We start from the raw sequence: 13296 nt of genomic DNA on the forward strand, positions 1-13296 counted from the left end.
GATCAGTCTAGTGACTAATAAAGAAAAGTAAAAGATAGGCTAATTTACCGATTTGGGTTAATTTTCTTTTGAATTTACAGATATGGGTTTCATTTTAAAATAATTAAGGAAAGGGTTAAGTCGTACCACATGTACACAACTTCGGTTGGGGAAATCGTGAAATGCTGCATGACTTCATTAATATATTGATTAGAGTTAATCAAATTGCATTAAGCTGGATTAAGCAAAATTAAACATAACTATGAAGTCGTAGCAAGAGTTGGTGACACCTGCCTAAATGCATTAGAACAGAAGCCGTGTGCACCAGCGACTTCAGAAACTAAAGTCTTGTTTCCAGTTGGCGACTTCTACCTAAATTTATTATAACTGAAGTCATGCACGCATTTTACGATTTCAATCTAAAATCGTGCTCGGCATTGATGATTTCAGCTGGAAAAATATTGAACCGAAGTTGTGGTCCATGTTGGCGACTTCAGTTTGGGGAGTCGTGGTTAAATTTGGCGACTTCAGTACCATTCTTTTTTGGTTTATGGCACACTGTTTTCATTAATTTTAACATAAGTTTTTTTTATATATAATTTTGGGGAGTTAAATTTGTTAATTTTGATAATTTTATAAAAATAACGAAAAACGGTTGACATGAAGCTTGATTCCACATTGCCAGCTTTATGGCCTTCAAAGAAAAATGCAGAGATTCCTCGCATGTAGTTACACGTGACAGCTTTTTGGTCTTTCCTTGAAAGATATAGCTGAAACACAATCTTTGGAACAGTGACCCATGTCCGTGGAGTCATACATGAGCTGCACATAGGTGGGTTATTAAATGAAGTGTGGAATTGATGCAGCAGCACACTCCTGTATCCTTCACGGCTTCTCAAGCCGCTGCACCTACGTGATTGGCTCAAGCGACGTCAAGGTTCAACAGTTTTATTTTATCTCTATTTCTATGTTTAACTTTGTTATTATTCTAATAAACTTGGTATCCTCGTCAGTTATCTTCCAATATGAAATTGAACTGAAGTCTCCAACGACGTGGTGGAATTGTTTAGAGCTAAAGTCGTCGAAATATTACACGACTCTTGTGGTCGCCAACCTATTATACGACTACATACTCAAGTCGCAACTTTAGCTTGTAATAGTCAAAGTCGCCAACTCCACGTATGAATTTGTTTTGAACTTTTTAGCCAAAGTCGCCAAATCAGTCCACGAGTTTAGTTGAACATTTCTTAGAAGTCGTTAAGTAGTTCTCCGACTTTCATTTAAACAGGAGTCGTCCAACTTAAGTGGGCAGAAATCATAAATTCGTATTACAAAATCGTCAACGCGTGGTACGATTTAACCCCTTTCTATAATTATTTTAAAATTAAACCCATATTAACCCATATTAGTAAATTATCCGTAAAAGATATTTTATCAAATAAAATCCACAAGTACATTTGCATATATTCAATTAAGCAACCATGGTTTACAAAAACATAAAGGCATGTGAAATTAAACTTTGAATATATACACACGACAGCCAAATACTAGCTAAGACAATTGTTAGTATTTTCTTTAAGAAATACATTGGACCTTCTTTTTAATAAAATTGATAGTTTTGATAGTTATCATTGCAACCTTCCAAGAAAATCGTAATCTGCAGAGCACATATTGCTACCACTCATGGCTGCATTGATCACCATGTCATTGGAGAGTAAATGCTTAAATTCGTCCAAGAAAATGCAAGAAACTAGTAATATATTGGCTTTAATAATATTTAAAAAAATGTTGTCATTTAAACATTTACTCTTCCATGACATTAATAAATTTAATTTAATTTAAAATATCAATTATAATAAAAATATGATTATAACATTTATAAAAAATAAATTTGGTCTGAATTTGAGTTTTTTTTTTATAAAAATAGTGTAACTTTTTTAAATTACCTATTTAAACAGATTTTAAAAATATTATTGAGGTGAAGTTGTGTTCAAAAAACAAGATTTCAAACAATAAAAAATTGTACCTAGAAATGAAACTTATAATCTTATACAAAAGTTGCATATTTTATTTTAACTATCACACTTACCATTTTATATGTATATTTTTACTTTAACTTTACAAATAGTGATTATAGCATACGATTTCTTTATTTTATTCTTTATTCCTTATATATGATGTGAAGTTTGTAATTTTCATATTTTTAAAATTTTATATAAACATATTTTTTAATTTTATATTGCTTGTTAATAATATAGCTAATGGTTTTTAAAAGACTTCTTATCTTTTTTTAAATTTTAATACAATTATATATTATTTATATATTCTTCAATTTAAAAGTTATTATTAATAATTTAATTAATGAACAAAAATAATGTTTTTGATTTCTTATATAAAATATTTTTCATTTTGGATTGTTTAGATAATTTTATTATTAAAACTTATTTATTTAAATAAATAAATATGTATATTTTTAATTTCAATCTACTTATTAAATTATTAAGAAAATATTATTATATAATTTTAGTAATATATAAAATTACTAAAATTATACATCAAATTATTTAAGAATCTTAAATTAAATTTTATATTACTAAAATTATATAATAATATTTTTTTATTAAGAAATTAAAACTAAAAATACATATATTTATTTGCTAAATATATAGGTAAGAAATTATTTAAAAACCATCATGTATATTATTAACAAACGGTATAAAATTAAAAAATATGTTTATTTAAAATTTTAAAAATATAAAACTACAAATATCAAAACATATATAAACAATAAAGAACAAAATAAAGAAATCATATCCTAGAACCACAATTTGTATAAGTTAAAGAAAATTTGACCTATTTCGGTAATATTTTTTAAATTTGCCTAGATAATAAGTAATTTTGAGAAATTTGGGAGGAATGAAATTGTTCTGATTTAAAAAAAATTAAAACTAAATTGAGACATAGTAAAAAATACAGAAATTAAATTGAATTTTTTTATATCAATATTATCATGTATCACTTATATTGACACGTCACACTGTCCCGTGACAAAACCTAAATTTGACACGTGGAAATTTTTTTAAATTAAAAACCTTTAAAAGTTTTAAAAATCAAAAGTTGATTGTAACAAATTTACTAAAATAGAAAACAAATTGAAACAAATAAAGAAAAGACAAATTTAAAATTTCTCTATAAAAATGAAGACCAATAAAATTATTTAACTTTAATAATACAACATTAGATTATAAGGAAGGAAGAATAAATATTGATTATTTATCCTATAAAAGAATATCAATAAAATATTCTGTAAATATTCCACGTCTGTATAAGGTGTATTAACTACTAAATCTATTAAATTAACTATATATATATATATATATATATATATATATATATATATATATATATATATATATATATATATATATATATATATATATACAATTTATGTTGTTTGAATGTATTATGTTGCATTCATGACTTCCATTTATTTTTAATACAAAATTCAAAATATGTATTAGTTTAATATTTTCGTTGCATTTACGATCAAACATATTTTAAAGTTCTAAGTAGAAAAGATATAAAATCTATGTTACAATTTTATTATTATTAATTTAATATTTGTTCTTTGCTTAACTTTGATCAAGTGATATATTATAACTTTTCTTAGTGTATATAAAAAGGATTCATTAAAATTTTAAAAATTAAAATAAACTAATATTTAAAATACTTTTTAATTTAAATATTTATTATCCTTTTGCATTTTTTTTAAATATTTTTAAATTTTATCAAATAGATTTCATTAATATTTACAAATTTAATAAATATTTTGATTGTCATGAAATTTTTATTTGGTATTTAACTTAAAAATAATTTTTTTTCTAAATATTTAATATTAAAGAAATAATCATATCTTAATATTAATATTGAATATTTAATAATATTATGTTTCTTTTTTATAATTTTTTATTATTTTATAAGAATTAATTAATTGATATTAAAATAATAAAAATCATGATATATATTTGTTATCTGGTAAGAATAAAAATAGGATAAAAATTTGATACTCATTTGAGTGTAGGGAGATAAAGATTTTTTTTTTCTCTATAAGATGGGTATGAAATAACAAAATTCATCTCCATCTTCATCTTCATCTCATTACCATCTCTATCTTTCTATAACAAATTCAAAACCACACAAGAATCTATTGCTCAGAAAATCAAAGCATTTAAAGATTCAGATTTTCATCCATAATTATTTGTATTTTTGTAATATGTTCTGAAAATGAATAGAATTCAATAAATCATTTTAGCCTTTCTCTTCTTCTTATTCAACTTTACTTATTGAGTTTTAATTACAAAAAATAATCATATTTTTCATTCGAATTAATTATAATATTATTAACTTTTTTCGAATAAACATTGACATGTTTTATTTTATCAAAGTATAAACGTTTTAATTTAGTTAGTTTTTTCTTCAGTTAATGGTTAACGCAATTAAAGACCAGAATGAGAAATTGAATTGGAAGGTACATAATTAGCTTACTTGAGGACAAATTTGAAAAAGGTGTTGAAAATAATAAGAACAAATTTGAGCAATTTGTCCAGCATGAGAAAATTGAATTGTGAAGCCACATACTTATATTGTAGAATTAGGATACTTTATATATTAATTATCGTTTATTTCTTTAATTATTATATAATAGCTGTATCAATAGCAATTCGTTTTTATTCACTAAATTAATTACACTCATTTTCTCGATTATAAAATAGATTAAAAGGTTACCTCAATCCTATAAAATTATTCAATGTTATAAGGTTGTCCTTTCCTACCCCTTTTCGATCTCTCACATCAAAGATTTGTATTCTTAATATGCTTACACTCTTGTTCTTTTTTATGAAATAGACTTTAATGTCTGGAATAATCCATATACTATTAGTTGATCTTATTTGCCGTCGAAAAATTCTAATACACCTCTTAGCTCAAAACATATAAATCTTAAAGCGTGAATGATTTGATTGCAAATAAAAAATATTAATAGATTAAGATATAAATTATTATTTTAGCTTTATAATAAAAATTAATAATAATATATATTATAATAATAATATTATATATATGTACAATAATAATATATTATATAAAACAACTATAATAATAATATTTTTACTTTATTATAATAGAAAAATAGTAATATTATATTTTAAACTATTAAATTTTTTTAACTATTATATTAATCAAATCATTAACAAATTTTCACAAATTTTATTCCAAAATCTACTCACTTTTATTTTCAAATCCCTTCAAAAAAAAATAATATAAGAATTCATTCGGTCAAATCCACTTGTATCTATCCAAATTTATCCTCCTACTCTTCTACAAATCTATATCTTCAAATAAACAAAACCTCAATAAAGATATAATGATAAAATGATCATTTATTCTAACAAATCTTCGCACTTCTGAAGAAATGGGATTTCAGTATTCTTTCGCAAATTTATCTCTGTAGATCAACTCAACTGGTGTACTTAAATAATGTTAAAGCCAATGGTTATATTTTTAAGTAAGAATTGAATTGTACTGTGGATGGATCCATAAAAGTAGACCTCACTTTGGTGGAAAAGTAGTAGATCTATATACTTCATAATGGATCTGTCTGTACCTATTTTTTGGTGCTTAGCAGCTGGCATAATATTTCTTTGGGGTATTCGTTTCAGCAATAGATCCATTCAAACACTGCAACAAACTGGGATGGGTATATAGGATCTCATACCTTCAAACTCAGAATGAGGAAAGCTCTTGTTATTCTTCAGCACTGCAACTACTCCATTTTTTTTCCTGTTCGAAGCTGCTGCACAGTGTTAAACTTCATTATTGCATGAAAGAAGTTGTGTTTAAGAACTACAGATCATCGTGGCTTAAATTAGTTGTATGGGGCTAATATTTGTAAAGCCATGATGGAAACACTCACGTTATCTATCTATCTATCTCTATTTGAACGATATGAACAGATTTTCTTAAATCTTAAATAGGAAAGAGGCTATATAGGTAGACATGGATATAAGGTATAGAGAAAGGAACAACAAAATATTTATATACCTGTCTCATTGGAATTGGATGATGGAGAATTGTGATGTGTTTTTACTTGTCACTATTCCAAATCGTAAGCTATAAACTGAAAGAAAAGAAGAGAGGAAAAACTGAGAAGAAAACAGAGAAGAAGAATGAATGTTGCTAAACTTAGTTTAAATATATGGATGATGGTGTAGCAGTCTACCTGGAGAAAACCGAGTAAAATGGCACGCACAAGAAAAAATGGGGAAAGCATATAAAGAAAAATATCTTCACTACTCTCTGAAAGGGTTCAATCAGTCACCAGTGTCGTACCCAAATAATATAGTATATTACAGTAGTCTTAGAAAACAAACACAGGCTACAGTATTTTTCTTTTCTTTACTCACCCTACTTATTACTATTTACTGTTCTTTCTTTATAATAAATGTTTGTATTTTTAAAAAGGAGAATAAGATTTGGTTTAGTTAATTTTTTTTACGATTCACAAAAAATGGTTGGCATTAAAAAAATATAGATTATACTACTTATTTTAATATTTGTTTTGCTTCTGATTATCTGAGAAAAGGTAATAATTAATTTCGTCCTATAGCTCCAAGTAATTGGTGGATTGGTGGAGTGAGTGACTCATTCACCTTTTCACTGTTACAAAAAGCAAAACAAAAGTTTAACTCGCATTTAAAACGTGGACAGAAAGAACAAACAATGAATAGTGGTTGGATATGGATGGGTCTTCGCTGTTTGGGTAAAAAATTCCCAATAAATGGAAGTGGGGTCGTGAAGAGGGAACAATGCTATCGCTGTAATTGAAACGAAGCACGACTTCTCAGTGTCCTATGCATCAGGAAATTCAAATTGCAAAGGTTCTTACATAACTGGGTGGAGGCACTGCTCTCCATGTAACTTTTCTCTATCAGAACTAAACAAAATCCAATTCTATATTCTTATAAATATTTAATAATTTTTTAAGGGTTCAGTTTTCAGATTTTTTTTCTCTCATAGCACTGTTAAAAAAAATTCAGATGACATACTCTTCCTGATGTTTACATGTACAGTACGTTTTTTCTTTTTTTTCAGGTTAGAATTCGATCTCAGAAGAACCAAATTCGGACTTCCATTTTGTCATCTCTACACGTCTGAAAATCAGAATTTGATTTCCAGGAAATAAAAAATTATAAACTTTTATCCATTTAAAATTAGCAATAAAAACTAGAAATCATCAATGACTAATTTTGTAAACTTTTAACAACAAAATAATAATAAAATTTATTTATTTAACTATATAATTAATTTTAATATTATTATATCAAAAAATTACAGCAATTACTAAATTAACAATGACTAAATTAATTTATTATAATTTTTACATATTTTTGGCACTTTTTTCCTCTTCTTTAAAAAAAATAAAAACTAAAAAAATTGAATTTGGTTGCTCGGAAGCCAAATTCTAATTGATTCCTTAGGAATCAAATTCTGACTAAAAAAACTGTACTATGTAAATAAAATATCGTGTTATTTGGATTTTGTTTTCTAAATTATCTTCTCTAAAGCTCGACAAAGTTCATCTTCAATGCACAAAATTATCATTCACCACCTTTTGCCGAGTCACCACGTACAAACATGCAAAAAGACAATAAAAAAATGGAAGCTTCTCCTCCCTCTTACTCTTCCCTTCTTCCTTCTTTCCCATAAAAACTCAACCTTTTTTATCCATTTGAAGATGAATATTGGTGTTTGGGAGAGGAAGGAGTTATTTTATATTTAGTGTGAATGGTATGTTTTGTTTCAAGAGATATTCCTGTCATCAAATTCAAAGCCACGTGAGAAACTATTGCTCAAATAATCAAAGCATTTAAGATTAAAATTTCCATTAATGATTTCCTTTTTTGTAATATGTTCTGAAAATTAATAAAATTCAATAAATTTAGCTTTTCACTTCTTCTTATTCAGCTTTACTTATTCAGTTTTATTTAAAAAGATATTCATATTTTTCTTTAAAATTAATTATGATATTATTAAAACTTTGTTGTTAATTTTTTAGGATAAATATTGTGACCCATTTTATTTTTAGTACATTAAAAATAGATATAACTTTTAGCATAAAAGTTTTACTTGCATTAGTTTTATTTATATTTTGTTAATGATTAACGTAATTAAAATATTCATTAATTATTTTTAGCTGTAATATTTCTTATATCTAAACTAACACGCTTAAATTATTATTTAATTGAACAGTGTGCCATCAGGACAAAAAAGAAAAACTAATTATGGTATTTGGATGAGAACTAATTGGAAGCATGTCATGCCACCGTCCCATGCCTGGTGTATTCATTCTGGTGAGGAAAAAATTGAAGAAGTTTGTTGAAAACATGGGAAGATATTTGAGGCAGTTGTCGAGCATTAGGAAATTGAACTGTGAAGGTACATCATTGGCGAACGTGAGGACAAATTTGAAAAAGGAATATTTAAAAACGAGAACAAATTGAATAAGTTGTCCATCATGAGGAAATTGAATTGTGAAGGTACATAATTAGAACGTCAGGACCAATTTGATCAGACACTGTAGAGTCACTCGAACTCAACTGATGAGTATAGACGAGTCAAAGACACTGTTATCATTATTTATACATGTGTTAGACGAGTTAAGACGTTGTTATAATTGGTTAAGTGTTTTATTTTCCTAATTTTTGATTAATTATTTGAATTAAGATATAAATCTAATACTGGAAATGAATAATTAATTCAATCAGTCACAACGTTCAAGGAATTATTTAATGATAGAAAGTTTTCAAAATTAAAATGGCAAATAATATGAGCTTTGAGAAATGATTTGTTAATTTAAATGTGAATTATTTGATTGATCGAATTGTATCATTGTTCGAACGACTACGGTGTAAGATCATATCGTACAAATTTTTCTTAAAAGGTTAATTAATTTGGTACATGTGGTAAAAAACCTTCAAGAATCTCTTTTTATAAAAGTATAAGAAATAAGAAGAGTTTAAATATAAATTTGAAGTGTTTTTGACTTGGGACAAGAATATTATGGGCTTAGAGCCCATTATATAGTCACTAACACCCACCCATTGGTTATCCTAGGACGATGTGGGCTTTTCAAGACATGTTATTTTCATTATTCTAACATCCACACCCTGATTAAAATAAACACATATTCATTATCTATACCAGCAATCATACTCCACCATAAGGAATATCACTTGGAATCAAGTCGTCCAGAGAATTTTTACTTGGAATCAAACTATCCCAAGAATTTCCACTTGGAATCAAACCATCCCAAGAATTTCCACTTGGAATCAAATCATCCCAAGAATGTTCACTTGGAATCAAACCATCCCAAGAATTTCCACTTGAAATTAAACCATCCCAAAAATTTTCACTTGGAATTAAACCATTCCAAGAATTTCCACTTCGAATTAAGTCATCCCAAGAATTTCCATGCACCAAGCATCAATGCTAATCAATGCCTGTGTATAATCACCACACACCTTGCATAAATATTAGCTAATGCTCGCGTATGAACACCATACACCTTTTGTTGGAACCATGTCGCAACCCAGACGCAAAACCATAGAACATTGAGAAAAGCCATAGATTGAACATCTACACTTCGCAGCCACCTTGTCGTTTGACTCCCTCGCCGGAGAAGCAACATCTACAAGCGTAGCACCTCCGTTGACTCTTGTCAAAGCAGATCTGTAAACCGTAGAGCACTTCCTTCACCCACATGCCGCAAACCATGACTCACACATATCAGATCTCCATAGTACATCACTTACCAGGCCATGCGAGCACCAACTACAACATCCTTCATAGATCCAGGAGAATCTCGCCACACGCGAACTCCACTGCAAATCCAGCACGACTCATAGTCCTTGCACCTCCACAAACCCAGCTGCATATTCACTACATCAACACAACACTGACAATGACCCTTCCATCAATTTTCTCATTGCAACTTCAACAACCAAGGATGATTCTCCAACAACAAGGAATTAATCTTTTCTGATGTGGAAGATCAAACTACACTGCAACCATAGAGCATACTAAGAAAAAATTCTACCGAACCATAGCTCTTGATACCACTGTTGGGAAAAACCCTTTATTAAAAGAGAAATAAAACAAACACATGGAAATACATAGACAACAGGGATGTCAAAAAGGGCCCAACCCGACGGACCGACCTACCAACCTGACCCAAAAAATACAAGTCAGGATAGAAAAGTCAACCCGCGAACCCGAACTGACCCAGCCCGCTAACCCAACGGGCCAACTCGCGCGTCAAAATGGGTTAAATCGCAACCTGCCTGACTTAATTAAAACCCACTTTAAGCGCAAGTGTGCAGTGGTTTTGTCACCAAGTGCATCATAACTCACTCGAAATGAAAGTCTCCTCTCGTCTCAATTTCTTGTTTTCTTCTCTCAGCCTTTCTTTCTCAACAACCATCCATCCACCATGATGCTCGACGACGACTGGACGCAACCACCACAAAACGACGACATTCCACACAGCGGCGACGACGACACTCCACGCAGCGGCGATGACGCATACGTCACTAGCAACAACGACGATGACATACGTGGAAAGGGCGAAGCTTGTTCTTCAATTTTCGTTTCTCTTCTTCCGTAATGAGAGCAAGTCTCCATAGCAGTGAAGTTTTGTTTCTCGTTCTCTCAAGAGTGATTGTGGACCAGGTTCAACTTTCATAGCATCATGAATTCGAGGTTCATTTCTGGTTGTGGTGAATATATGGGTTAAGGTTTTTGCATATTGAGGATGTTGCGAATTGGATTTTTACATGCTAGGGTTTTGCAGATTATGGGGTGTTGCGAATTGGAGTTGTTAGAGATTGGGGTTTTGCGAATTGGGATTTTACATATTAGGGTTTTTGTAGATTGCAATTTGGAGATTTTTTCAGCATTCATCTTCTTCCTCCTGAAAATATGTATTTCTATTTTCTACATCTATTATTACAGTGTGTAATGGTGGGTTTGAGACTTTGGTTGTGTGCTTGGTTCGATCTCAACATGCTTCTCTGAAAATATTGATGACAAAGAACTTCAGAGCAAAACAAAATTATAAAATAGCGGGCTAACCTGCCAGCCCATGAACCTATTCTATTAAGGGTCGGGTTCTATTGTCTATCCCGTTTTCAGATGACGGGTCAGCCCGACCTGACCCATTTTGGACGGCTCAAAACAGGTTGGATTAACCCGTTTTGACATCCCTAATAGACAACACACCCACGTCCTTTGGTCCCGAGTACACCCACACTCTCCAAAGTAATAATTTAACCTAAACCTCACAACGCTCTTATTACAAGAGTATAAGAAATAAGAAGAGTTCAAATATAAGCTTGAAGTGTCTTCGACTCAGGGCGAGGAGCATCATGGACTTAAAGCCTATTATATAAGTCCTATTATATAGTCACTAATACTCACCCCCTTGTTATCCTAGGCGATGTGAGACTTTTCAAGACATGTTATTTGCATCAGCCTAACAGTACCACATCCCAATAGATGTTAATTCACTGTTTAACGTCGACCCTAGGCCTAAGAGACGTTAAAGAGCATCGAACTACCCTAGGGTCCACGTTAAATAGAGAATTAACATCTGGTGGGAGGTGGGTCGATGTCAATTAGCCTTATAAAATTTCAGAAAACATCACCAACTCTCACCTTTTTCTTCCTCGTTTGCGTGAAATCTCTCACCAAAGTGCAATGACGACGCCAAACTCATAGAAATAAGTTCTTCAGTCCATTTCATTTATTCTTGTCGTTGTGGTGCTCGTTTGAGGTCAATCTTTCATTCTCCCCAATTGCATTTCACATTACGGTTGATCCTTTCAGTCACCATAGGTTGCATTTCGTGCCATTAAGGTTGGTTTTTCTCATCTTCTCCCATGTTTTTTGTTTTAGGATTTGTAGAATTCACTAAAAAATAGGTAGAAAAAGATTTTTTACTCATTTTTTTGTGGTAACTTCTATTAGGGTGTATTCAAATGTAGAGTGTTTACATTTGACATTATTGGTCACAAATTTAGAGTTATCAAGATTTGATGGTTAAAAACTTCAAACGGTCATAATTTTTATTACGAACCACAAATGGAGATAATCCAAAAATGTAAGTTGTTGAAAATGGGGTGACAAATATGCTGGCCAATCCCATTGGGGTCTAGAATTTTAAAATTTTCATCATTTAAGGTACTTTTTTTTCCTTAATTTTCTTGGCATTTTCATCCATTTTTCTATAATTTACAGGTTTATTTGAGATATCCATACTACTTAGAAAATTCTTGAAATTTTGGTGGTATATTCTTGTATTGCATATTGATTCCTAATGTTTTTAGAGGACATAGATTTTTGTTTCAAATATAGAAAAGACCACAAATTAACGTCTGTTGTTCTTGTAATAGACGTTAATTAACGTCGATTATTAAACCAATGGATATTAATTTATGTTTCCCACTATAACACTAAACCTTCATCAGACGTAAAAAGCCTAATATAACAGATGTAAAAAATCTTTTTGTGTTATTGGAATAAGAGTTGAAGTCTTGAAGAATGACGTTGAAGAATCATACGAAGAATGAAATTAAAGAATTGATTAAGTAATTCCTTATCAAGAGAAATCATGAAGATCATGATGAAGAATTTTTAGCAGCTATCAATGTTATATTTATATAAAGGAAGGAAGCAGTACGAGAAGACTAACGAAATAATTATGAAGTGCTAAAGCGTTGTTGTTGTGAATTTGTCATATTCATCCTGTACTTGTATGAAATTGGGTCGAGCATAAATATTTTGTAAATCCTTCATAAAGTGAAATTATAACCTTTGAGATATATTGTACTCTTTTGCTGTGAGAGTGATTCTTGTAAATTCATTGCAATTGAGAATTCTTGATCCTAGGGAGAGGTAAAAAAAGATACCTGTAGAGGTTGATACTTGATGTAGCCTATAAAGGTTTATACTTGTGATATTTGGAGAGATTGAAACTTGTTGTAACCTGAAAATGGTGATATTTGTTGCTAGTTAAGGGAATTGATTACTATAATATCTTAAACAAATTTCTTAAAAGACTGGACGTAGTCTCAATGGTGAGGTGAACAAATATATATGTTTTATGTGTTCTTCTCTCCTTAGTTTTTACTCTAATCTTATTATTTGCATGAAAGTTGTTTGAATTTGTACAAAGGCTCGATTCACCCCCGCCCCCTTCTAGAG

At 29.7% G+C, this 13296-nt stretch overlaps 1 protein-coding gene across 2 annotated transcripts in view; it reads right to left on the minus strand.

Moving 5' to 3' along the window:
• The window catches only part of LOC114166664, a 32798-nt gene extending 26456 nt beyond the window's left edge, over nt 1-6342 (minus strand). The window contains exons 1-3 of one of the 2 annotated variants that reach the window (XM_028051427.1): nt 6257-6342; nt 6079-6154; nt 5753-5827 (exon numbers count right to left, since the gene is read on the minus strand). The gene's annotated coding sequence lies outside the window, so the exon portion shown is untranslated. Of the gene's footprint in view, nt 1-5752; nt 5831-6078; nt 6155-6256 lie in introns of both variants that reach the window. The other variant, XM_028051426.1, reaches the window with a different exon arrangement.
• Nucleotides 6343-13296: the final 6954 nt, after the last annotated feature.

This window comes from Vigna unguiculata, chromosome 10 (assembly GCF_004118075.2).
Source record: "Vigna unguiculata cultivar IT97K-499-35 chromosome 10, ASM411807v1, whole genome shotgun sequence".
Lineage (NCBI taxonomy): Eukaryota > Viridiplantae > Streptophyta > Magnoliopsida > Fabales > Fabaceae > Vigna > Vigna unguiculata.